The following is a 12,277-nucleotide window of genomic DNA, read 5'->3' as shown; positions in this document are numbered from 1 at the left end:
AAATCCTCCTTAAACAGCTCACAGCCGCGGCTCGTCGACATGAACGCCGGCTGTCCCGCCAGCGCTGGCTTGACATGTGCGCTTCGTTAGGGCCTCAGTCTGGACTACGCTCCATATGGCGCATATTTCATTCGTTTGAGCGATCACCAGGATCCCCAGATCCTGCTGCGTCAGCGTTCCTCACGTCCAAACAGGCTTCTTTGCAATTTGCAGATACGCTGGCCCATACTTTATACCCCGATTTTGACTTGGACCCGGTCATCATGCCCCCTCCGTTCACTCTTCCGTCCGGTGCTGGTACGCCGCCATCGGAAGCAGCAACCGAGGGCATACTCTCACCATTTACAATTGCGGAACTAACGGCGGCCATTGACACGGCGGCTTTCCGCAAAGCTCCTGGCCCCGACGGAGTAGCATTTGAATCTTTCAAGAACCTCGACCATTCTTCTCTGGAGGGACTCCTACAGGCGTACAACCGGGTTTGGCTCACGTGTACAATCCCCCCGGCCTGGCTTCAAGCGGATGTTATCACTATCCCGAAACCCGGTAAACCGAGTACAGACATCCGCAACCTCCGACCAATAGCGCTTACGGCGACCATTTGGAAGCTGTTGGAACAGATTATTGCCACACGCCTTCAGCGGTGGCTCGACGAGCACCATCTATACCACCCATGCCAAATTGGATTTCGCCCCCACCTTGGTGCTGAGGATGGTCTGGGCCACCTCTCCGAGATGATCGTTATTGGCGGCCGATCCCATCGTGTTCGCTCTGTGCTGGGCATGGACGTTCACAAAGCGTACGACCACCTTGGCCACGCCGCCGTCATTGCGGTACTTCATCTCCTTCACCTGCCATCCCGCCTATGTGATTTCATTTCCTTCTACCTACGAAACCGCACCTTCTCCATACGTCTCAACGGATCTCCCATAGGTTCCTTCCAGCGCCGCCGTAGAGTGCCTCGGGGACCTGTCTTGGCCCCCTTGCTTTTTAACATGGCCATGATACCTCTTGCCTGGCGACTTGGTGCTGTTCCACACATCTATAGTATCATCTATGCAGACGACATCACGGTATGGTCTGTTCACCAGGACCTTCACGTCCAAAGTGTCCGCCTGCAACAAGCCCTAGATGAAACCAATTCTTGGTGCAGGTATCTTGGCCTCATGCTTTCGCCTAACAAAACAGCCCTTCTCATCGTGGCCAACGCGTGGGGCCGTCGGCGGTTGGCAACTTCCCCAGTCCGTCTTTCGGTTCAAGGCACGCCTATACTAACAGCATCTACGCTGCGGGTGTTGGGCTTGGATATTACGGCCACCGGTTCTGCAAAACCTTGGATTCGCTCTGCAAAGCATCAAGCTTCACAATCGCTGCATCTGTTCCGTCGCATGTCTCAGAAAGCCGGCGGTGCGGCCTCCAAGATGGCCCGCATGCTTGTCCGAGCCATTCTTCAGCCTCGCATAGGTTATCAAGCGCAATTCCACTTTCTTACAAAGTCAGACTGGGCACTACTCGAATCAATAAACAATTCGGCTATGCGAGCTATAACTGGTCTTCCAGCCCTCACCCCCGTCCCTATTCTGCAACAGGAAGCGCAGCTCAACACGTTTGATGAGCTAGTGCATCAGCGTCGACAAGCCCGCCTCCAAAAACAAGCCCTTGACCCTGATTCCGCCGCTCTTGCAGCGTACATGACCGGTTCACCAGCCCCACTACTATCAAACACCAATATACGGCCCCCATGGAATTTCCACCAATTAACGGATACATGACCTGTTGCCCGTATTCATCCCCGGAAAGTTGGTGCTCCGATTCCGCCTTCTATGAAGATTGGTAGCCCTTCGTCTACGCTGATGCTTGTCGACGCCAGTGTTTCCGATACCTTACTTCATACGGCGCTACTCTGCCCGACTGTGGCTCCCGATCCAGTGACCTGCACTTACATAACAACGGAGAAGTGGCCATCAACGCAGGCAGAACTCCTTGCAGTGCGGGATGCTCTGCTACACACATCGTTGCTAATCAACCACGCTTCACCACAGTGTACAATTTACACTGATTCGTCGGCAGGTGTTTGATACCTTCGTAAAACTCTCACGTCCAACGAACTTCTGCTAGAAATCCAGGACATAATGGACACTTATCCATGTCGTGTGCGCGTGTCATGGCGCCAACGGAATAGCCACCCCGCAATGCAGGCTGCAGATGCCGGAACACACCCCGTGCGTGTGCACTATCCAGCTCCTCTTGCACCTTCGTCAAACGGTGTTCGCCTTGCCAGTGCAAAAGAACGTCTACGGCGCACCGCGCGCGCTCTCATATTCCCGCGCGGTACCGATCTCCCTGGAGGGTTGTCTCGCCAAGATGAGGTCCTGCTCAGACGTCTTCGCCTGGGAGTCGCCCTCACGCCAGCTGTGACGAGGTCCTGGCCTCCTCAATACCATGCCCCGTTCAACTCCACATGCCCCTTTTGCCCCGCTCCAGTTGACCAGGCTACAGCAGAGCATCTGGTGTGGAGTTGCCCTGCTCTGCGAAGCCTCCGCGCTGTGCACATCGCCACCTGCGGCCCGCGCCTTGGACGTCCGCCAGACTTCATGGCGTGGATAGAAGGACCACATCATGGCCCCCTGCTCCGATTGCTTCGGGAATCCGGGGTTTATCTATATATTTAATTTCCCCTTATGCTGAATAGCAAACTTCCGCGATAAAAAAAAAAACTCTCGGGTGGGCACTCCATTGGACTAACGTTTGGGTTTCGGGTATACGGCGCGAATCGGTACCTGCTGCTTGGAGTTAGCTTCGACCGGGTCGAAGTGGAGCAGGGATTCTGATTCCGGCCGCTGCGCAGTGCGTACGCAGGATGGCGAGCTCCGTGAAAGGAGTGGCTTTGGCGGGCCCTGCGGCCCGCGGTAACAGGTCAACGGATGTAAACAGTGTTTCGCAGGATTACGAAGTTATTCTGCCCCACCTACCTTCAGGACCAATTGCACTCAATACGATTTTTGTGCACGCGGACGTAAAAGCCAGGCGCTACAAAGTTGAATATTTCCGCGACATGATGGTTCGTCTGGAACTTCTCCCCGAGGTTATCGCCTTGGGGGAGTACCAGGTGAACCATGTGTGGGCGGTAACATTCAAGGACGCTGACGGAGCAAAGAAGTTTGTCGCTGCTGGTGAAGTGCAGGTCAAGGGGCGTCGGTGTGTCGTCATCGACCCGAGGAACAAGGACGTCCGTTTGAAGCTCCATTGGGTTCTCCCCTTCGTCCCCGACGACGAAATACGAGCTGCCTTGTGGCCATACAACAGGGTGACTGACGTGCCCAGAGACCGCTGGCGTGTCCAAGGATGCACGGCGCAGTCGTCGACTACACGCTTGGTCACCCTAAAGTTAAAAGCAGGCGTCAGCGTCGACGACCTGCCGCACCAACTACGTGTGGCAGGGGAGCAAGCCCTCGTCGTGGTTCCCGGCCGGGTTCAAGTCTGCCTGCGCTGCCACCGGAGCGGCCACATTCGGCGTGAGTGCCGAGTGCCGCGGTGTGCTAGCTGCAGGCGCTTTGGCCACGACGAGAGTGATTGTGTGCGCACTTATGCCAATGTGACTGGACCTACGAAAGGTGACCGTGAGGATGAATACATAATGGATGCCGCCGACACCGAGGACGCTGCTAAAGGAGAAGACGTCGTGCCGTCGCCAGAGGTTACGCCCCCTGAGCCTGCCTCCGCAGTGAAGCCCCCTGTCACGAACGCCGAGGTAACACCGCCTAACGATGCCAGCAGAGAGGCTACAGCCAGCCTCCCGGTGCCCGAAGCGGTCAGCTTAACTGACAAGCAACATGAAGGTGAGCTTACGGTGACAGGAACTTCAGCTTCGGAGCAGTGCGAGGCAATGGAGGAAGGTGCTGCGGGAAACGGGGCTGCAGCTGTGAAGCGTGCACGCGAGCTGTGTGAGGAGGGAGGAACTTTCTTTGCGACGAATGAAGAACCGCCACCGAAAGCAGCAGTAGGAGGACGGCGCTCTTCATTTAAACCAAAGCCCAACATAACGCTGGAGAGGAATCCGCTGGGGCAACGGCCCCCGTAGCAGCACGGACTGGGCCGAGAATGGTGTGTGAGTTGATTAAGGTAATTTTCCGCGTATGCTAGACGCAGAAGTAGGGGTGCATCTTATTCATCGTACCAGCCTTTCTTAGGCTACTTTGATGTGTAAAATCCGCCGCTTTGTTGTAATGACCAGTTATGGTTGCGAAACTAAAAAATGCTCTAAAAATAGCGACTTTAAACGTGAGGGGCTTGGCGCCAAAAAGACGCCAGTATCAGCTTAGCCGCATTTTGCTCGAAAACGATATCGACATAATCGCAGTGCAGGAAAAGAAGGTAGAAAGTGAGCAACATACAGAGCGGATGATTTCGCCTTTCAGGGCGCGTTACAACGTTTGTGTGTGCCTTGCCGTTTGCACGTCCGGCGGCGGCGCACTCCTCATCCGCAACATCTTGGGCGTTTGCGAGGAGAGTGTACCAGTAAGCGAAGACGGCAGAATGATTGTGTGTGATTTTGAGTATTGCCAGTACGCGTGGCGGATAGTTTGTATTTATTCACCCAACAAAGAAAATGAGCGTAAAAGATTTTTTGAAGACATTGAAGCCTATCTCAAGTGTGGTAGACAGATGATCTATTTGGGGGATTTTAATTGTGTGTGTTTGGCTGAGAACAGAGTAACAAAACAGCCCGTCCGGGAAGCAAGCGCGATTCTGTTAGGTAACCTTACCCAGGAACATAATTTGAGTGACGTAGGTCACGTACTACCCTGCGGAAGTTTTCCGCAATTTACGCACTTTCAAAATCCGAGCCATGCCAGATTAGATAGAGTGTACGTGTCCTGTAGTCTAATACAACTTTGGAACAATTATGAAGTTATAAAAGTGTGTTTTAGTGATCATGCTTTAGTTTCGATTGTCGCGGGTACAAAGATAACAAAGCCCACCTTCAATTGGAACTTATGGAAGTTGAACGCGAAGCTTCTTTCGGACGAAGATTTTTTGGCTCAAGTAAAGAAAATGCTTCAAAAAGTGCTCGATGTAGACAATGAAGATGTCATCATTAAGTGGGAAGACTTTAAGAACAATGTCAAGATAGCCGCAAACTTAAAAGCTTGCGTTGCACGCCGTTGTGAAAAGCAGAAAGAAAAAGAGTTACATGGAAAACTAGACTTTTTCTTAAACCAGGAAAGGATCGTTCCAGGAAGATACAAAAAAGAAGATACAAAAGAAAAAACAAAAAAAACTGAGGTTGAGATTATCGATACAGAAAAGTACCGAGGGGCCATGATAAGGGCACGGGCCGAACGATTGTGGGGAGGGGTAACTGCAACCATGCGGGCGTTCAGTGACGAAAAAAGTTACGCAAAACGGAATGAAATTCAGGAGATAAGTTACAAGAACACAGTTACGAGTGATGGCCAGATCATAGAGAAGGCTTTTGTTGAATATTATACCGAAATGCTGGGTCTTCAGAAAAACTTTACGAGCGGTTACAAAAGCACCTTTCTTACATTGTTGCCACCGTTGGATGGAGACATTAAAGTACAGCTGGAAACTCGAATTACCAAAGCTGAAATAGAGACGACGATTGATGAACTAAGCTCGGGAAAGTCACCGGGGACGGATGGAATAGTCGCAGCATTCTATAAGGCGTTCAGGTCAGAAATAGCGGAGGCCCTGTACAGAGTACTTGACAGAGTGTATGAGTGTAAAGAACTGCCTTTATCTTTTCGAAAAACACATATTGTTCTTATCCCGAAATCTGAAAACCCAATCAAGCTGCAGTCAGTGAGTGCATATCGTCCGATAAGCGTGACCAATGTTGGCTATAAAATTTTCATAAAAGTACTGGCAAGGCGGCTGCAAACAGTATTAAAAGACATAGTCGGTCCGCACCAAACATGCGGAATTAACAGGAGAACCCTTTTCACGAACACGCACACTGCGCGCAGCATATTAGAATGCATCGACGCAATAGGCTGTCGTGTCGCCATGCTGCAGCTCGATTTAAAAAAGGCCTTCGACCGTGTAGCCCATGAAGTGTTATTTTGGGTTTTAGAGAACGTGAATGTTGGCTCAGTGATTTTAGACGGAGTTAAGATAGCGTACAAGCAGTGCAGTGCGAGTGTCATTGTTAACAAGAAATTAAGTACCAGCTTTCCTGTCCTTTCTTCCGTAAAACAAGGCTGCCCCTTGAGTCTACTGCTTTTTGCAATGTACTTAGAACCCTTCTGTTTAAAGATTTTGACCAACAATAGAATAAATGGCTTTAAGCTGCACTCAATTGAGGTCAAGATTCTGGCATACGCAGATGATATTGCGGTGTTTTGTACAGAGCAGGACAGCATCAACGTGGCGGTAAAGGACGTCACAGCTTTTGTAAACTTTGTGGCAGCACCATAAATTGGAATAAGCGCTCGGGCTTCTGGCACGGTCAGTGGGAAACCACAGCACCTGTTTATGAAAATGTTCAGTGGATTGTGGTTCCCACGAGGTACCTGGGTGTGCCACTTGAGTACTACCGGGACCCTGCCGAACACCGGAAAGAGCAAACAGAGCAGGCGCGCGAGAAAACGTCTTAATGGGGAGGCCGTGATATATCGGTGTTTACGCAGGCGACTGTTTTTAATCTTTTCATTGTCCCAAAAAGTGTGGTATGTTTGCAGGTATTGTGCATGGCCAGGGGTGCGGTGCAAAGGTTGCACCAAGTATTTGCAGTTTTTCTCTGGGGTTCAACATGGGAACGCACCAGTCGAACAAATCTTTTCCGTTCTGTAAAAAACGGAGGGGTCGGCCTTACACATTTGTTTCTGAGACAAGTAGTAGCGAGATATATTTTTTTCCGCGACCAGAAGGATTTATTATTACGAACTGTAGTCCAACTGTTCCTACGAGATGAGCTATCGGATTTCGTTGTGTCGTCAAGTGATGTGCAACACAATCGTGTGCGAGGTTACATCCGTGAGGTAATCGATTCTTTCAAACTTCTTAAAGCCCGTTTTTCATTGAATATTTAGGTAGTGTTTCTCGTAAACACTTGTATAAGGATTTGCTTGATCTTTGCTTGCCCGAACCTCTGTACCGATCCTTGTACAGAGGAGAGGGTGGCAGGGATGTGTTGAAGCGAGTGAAAAGAATGCCTGTGCGACCATCTGTGAAACGTTTTTTCTTTCAATTGCATACTGGCATGCTCCCAGTGAAACCATGGCTTTAAGGAAAAGGCTTATTTGTGGCTTGGTCCATTAACTGTCGCATTTTTCTGAAGCCAGAAACGATCGACCGCATATTTCTTGACTGCTCAGACTCCGTTTTTCACTGGGATATTCTGAAGCGCACGCTTAAAAAAGACCTTGTAATAAGGCCCCATGGCATTCGTTTCTTGTCCATTCAAAGCAGTGGGGGTGTGCCGTATGATACGTTTGTGCTGCTGAGTCTTCATAGTATTTCGAAGACGCGAATGGCTGAGACACACTCATGAGGACGCTCAGTCTGCGAGAGTGTATTTCAAGAGAGTATGGTGTACACGAGAGAAATTTACAGGCTTCAAAAAGAGCCGCCTGAGTGGCTACCCCTGTTGGACAGCTTGGTTGCACTGAAAGAATTTTAACTCGCTGCACTCCCAAGTGGGACCAGTGCTTATGTGTGCTTAATATTTTGTGTACGGGTGTTACATGTCCTGTGTATGTGCCAAGCAGGCAATAAAGAAAGAAAAAGTGTCGAAGTGGAGCACTCGGTTAGACGCCGGCTTCATAACGCAAGGGAGCCAGGTTCGGTTCCGGCCACTTTACCCCCGATCATTGATCCCCATCGCCAGAGAAAGGTGGCTTTCCTGCACGGCGTATTGGCGCACAACGACATCTAGACAACGTGACAGCAACATGCACAACGGGACACTAGAGCTTCGCTCTAAAAGTGGGCTCTGAACCGACTTTGGCGTTTTATTGCGAAAAATTCATATTCTTGTCAACGACAAAACTTTTTTGGAAAAGTTTGGAGAAGGCATGAATATTTTCGTAGATAGACGTCGCTATAGTTGACCGAGGCGCACGGCCAGGTGGTGACGGAGGTCCACTTTGTCGAGTTCTATGTTTTTACAGTAGGAAACTGTTTTCGCCAGGCAAAATTTTGGTGAGACTGGAAGTTAGTTAGTTAGTGAGACTGGAAGGAAGTTAGAATAGAAGTTAGTTAGAGAATGGAAGTTAGAATGCTATAAATAACTTCCTAGCAAATTGAAGAGTTCGACCAGGCACCCTTTGTTCGATGTTATCTGAAATCACCCAGGGACGGATTGAAGGGTCTTTTACTATATACTTGTTTTGCGAACCCTTGGATGACTATGAAATAGGCGTTAAGCAAATAATTATCAACTTCAATGCGACATGCCAAACTTACGCGAGAAACAACAAAAGAGCGCACTACGCGCCCAAAGAAAAATATTTTATAGCATTTAGGTGGTTGGCATATTTTGTGTGCAACAAAATTCCATGATTTGTCGAGAGCGTGAGAGCGCAAAATTTCCAAATGCCAAGGGCCTCAAAAGTATCGACGTCTGGGTGATCCACCTTAACAGGCCCGCTAATTTGTTTAAACCAAATTTTTGAATACACCAATTCACTAATTCACATTACCTCACCCAATAATCTCACTAATCGACCAAAGATACCCGCTTATCCTCGTTAATCGCCTTTGCTACATGCGCCTTATAGTTTCAAGGTTGAGCAAATTCAAAATGACGGAAAATGCAATCGCGTCTACTTTACAAGCAGAGTTCAGAAGGCGCCAAAGTATTTTTTTCTAATTGTTACGCTCTCTTAAAGCATTAAACAAGGGACACAATGTCTCTGTACAAGACGTCCCGGTGACGTAGAGGACGTCGAGTGTTTGTGTCTCACTACTGTTTGTGTATAACTATATTCCAACAACAATAAGTGGGAAATATGGATTTATTGTTGAAGACGTAATTGAGGGCCTTCACAAGGTGGCACTGGTCTATAAAATTATGAATACATTGAGAACTTTACACAATATTAAACAGCATGTACATAGGAACCATTAAAAGTTCGCCATGATATGTTGCCTCGGAATATACCTTTAACGTAACCTATTCCAAATGCAAAACAAAACTGGGGGAGATGGGCAGTGTCTAATGCAAACTGAAGTATATGCGTACAGCTTTACAACAAATTCAGCGTAACAATCAGACGAGAACATTATGAGTCGTGGAACTACGGACTACGCAAAGTATTTGGTGGTGCGGCCAGGCTAGTGGTAAAAATGTCTTCCGACGCGAGGTAGAGCACCATAATAAAAAACTGTGGCTGATTCCTCTGTCAGAGGAATCGGTAAAACACGAAAGTGGAATGTGCATCACAAACTGCAGGTGAGCATGATTTGCGGGTCGGTGGCTGTTTTGTGGGTGTTCTTGGTGAGCGAGGTCCGGCTGGCGGGTCGCTGCGGCCAAGGTGTAGTGGCGTCATTTCCGTAACGAATATGACGTCAGTGAAATCTTGATATATTCCGGCATAAAACACTTTCGTGTTAAAATATCAAACCCGAAAATGAACACGTACCCGAACCCGATAACAAACCCGATAATGGACCCGATAACATACTCTTTAGTACAAAAGGTTGCTTTCCGGAAAGAAGACTGTGTGCAGGGGAGCACCCTTTACAGAGAGAGATAAAACATCGTTATTTGTCCTGCAAACGCGACGCGGCTTCACGTCGTGTCAGCCGGCCACTCGGCTTCCGTCACCTACTCATGCCTACCCCCGGGTGGGGGTGACACTTTCGGGCGTTGAAGCTCGAGGGCGTCCGACACTTGCTGGACGGCCATGTGCTGTATGACGTAGTCTTTGCACACCGCCGCACTGACAAGGTACGGCGGGAACGTCTCTGCTGCACTGGCCTCGCTTGGGTGTCTTCTGCAGTCCCACAGGATGTGGGCCGCCGTGGCCCTGTCCTTCTTGCACATCACACACACATCACTCGGGTACTCCTCCGGGCATATGTGTTTAGCTATCACTGGAGTCATCAGCGCACGTGTTTGCAACTGCCTAAACACCACTGCTTCGCGTCGCGTCAGCTTAGGGTGGGGTGGGGGTAGCGTCCGGCGGTTAGTCCGGTACCACTCCAGGGTGTCATGTAGGTGGGGAGTGGCACCACCTCGTCGTCTTCCTCGGTCGCAAGTTTGGGGCTCGGGCACGCGCCGCGGCTGGTGAACGCACGCGCCGCCCGGTCCGCCTCCCCGTTGCGGTTCTCGCCCGTGCTCAACGGGCCGGCGTGCGCCGGGAACCACTTAATAGTCACCGCTGATCGTCTGGGGAGTAGGGCCCCGCACACCCTCACAACACTGAGGGAGACACTATTCGTAGCGTAGTGCGAGATCGCCTGTCTCGCGTCACTGATCACTGTGGTGCACTCTTTGTTTGCAAGGGCTAATGCGATCGCTATCTCTTCGGCCTGGTCCGTGATCTTGGCCCTGACGCTGCCGGCCGTGTACAGCGCCCCGGTGGTGGCTGCTACCACCGCCGCTGCGTACGTGTTGGGCCGGTCCGGGTACTTGGCTACGTCCACGTAGTATGCTCCGGTGTCCGTCACGTGTGTCGCCGTGAGTGCCTTGGCTTTGCCGAGCCGTCGTTCCTGATTGTGCTCAGAATGCATGTGCCGGGGGATGGGTGGCACGTGGAGGTTGCGGAGCAGGTCCCGCAGGAGCGAGGCTCGCTCCGCGCCGTCCTGCGTTCCTTGTCCCTGGTGCCCGAGCCGCTGTAGGATCGCGCGTCCCGTTCTCGGTTGCCTTAGTCTCGTTAGCTGTGCCGTGCGCTGGGCCTCGGCTATCTCGTCGAGAGTGTTGTGAACTGCCAGCTCGAGGAGCTTGTCCGTGCTGGTGTGCGTGTATAGCCCGATTGCCGCCTTATACGCCTTGCGGATGATGGCGTCGAGCTTTTTGTGCTCCGCCGCCTTCCAGTTGTGGTAAGCCGCTACATAGGCTACGTGACTGACTGCGAATGACTGGACGAGCCGGAGCAGTCTTGCTTCCTTCATCCCCGCATGCCTGGTGGACACCCTCCGGATGAGTCTAGTGGCCGTTTCCATCTTAGTTTCCAGCTTCCGGATTGCGAGGCCGTTGTGCCTGAGCGCGTCGATGTGGAGGCCGAGGACCCTCAGGGTCTTAACGTGTGGGATGGCCATGCCGTCCCACGTTCTCCGGGTGATGTCCAGGGTTGTACCCTTGCACCTTCCGTTGGGTTGCACAATTAGGAGCTCCGACTTTGCAGGCGAGCAGATTAGCCCGGTTCCCTGCAAGTGGTTCTCGATAACGTCGACCGCATGCTGCAGTGCGGCCTCAATGTGGCCGTCACTGCCTCCCGTCATCCACAGGGTGATGTCGTCGGTGTAGATCGTGTGCTTGACGTCCGGGAGGCCGGCGAGCCTGTTCGCCACCCCGATCATCACCATGTTGAACAGAGTAGGCGATATCACCGACCCCTGCGGCGTCCCGACACTGCCCAGCGTCTTGGTAGGTAGCTGTATATCTCCGACGTTGATTGCCGTCGTGCGCTCGGTGAGGAAGTCCCTGATGTAGGCGAACGTTCTCTGCCCCATGTCGAGGCGGGACACTTGCTCAAGGATAGCTGCATGCTTGACGCGATCAAATGCACTTTGTAAATCTAGACCCAGGACCGCTGGGTTGTCTAGAGAGTGGGTCGCTTGGTCGATCACCTCCTGCTTAAGCAACAACATGGCGTCCTGAGTGCTAAGCCTAGCCCGGAAGCCCAGGATCGTATCGGGGTAGAGTCCTTCTTCCTCGAGGTACGACTGCCATCGGTTGAGAAGCACATGCTCTAGCACCTTGCCCACGCACGACGTAAGCGATATCGGACGCAAGTTGTCGATGTGAGGGTGCTTACCCTGGCCGCTTGCTTCATTGCACTGGCGTCATTTCCGTGATGGATATGACGTCAGGGAAATCTGTGTATCCGGGAATAACACACCTTTGTGTTAAAACTAGAAGTTACAGTTTTGAAACCCCGAAACCGGTTCGGAAAGGTTCCATCGATTCATTCCGGTTTGGGTTCAATTCCAAAATGGCGGGAAAATACGGGTTGGGTTTGGTTCCATTTCCGGGCAAAAATTTGGGTTCGCCTCCGGTTTTTGGTTCGGTTACGGTTCGACACCCTGGGGGCAACAAAACTGTATACAGGTGGGTAACAAGAGGACCAACAGGCACCCAATGCCG

The sequence above is a fragment of the Haemaphysalis longicornis genome, unplaced genomic scaffold (assembly GCF_048455015.1).
Source record: "Haemaphysalis longicornis isolate Haplotype H1 unplaced genomic scaffold, Haemaphysalis longicornis Haplotype H1 scaffold_17, whole genome shotgun sequence".
NCBI classification, from domain to species: domain Eukaryota; kingdom Metazoa; phylum Arthropoda; class Arachnida; order Ixodida; family Ixodidae; genus Haemaphysalis; species Haemaphysalis longicornis.
Note: the sequence above shows the minus strand (reverse complement) of the source record.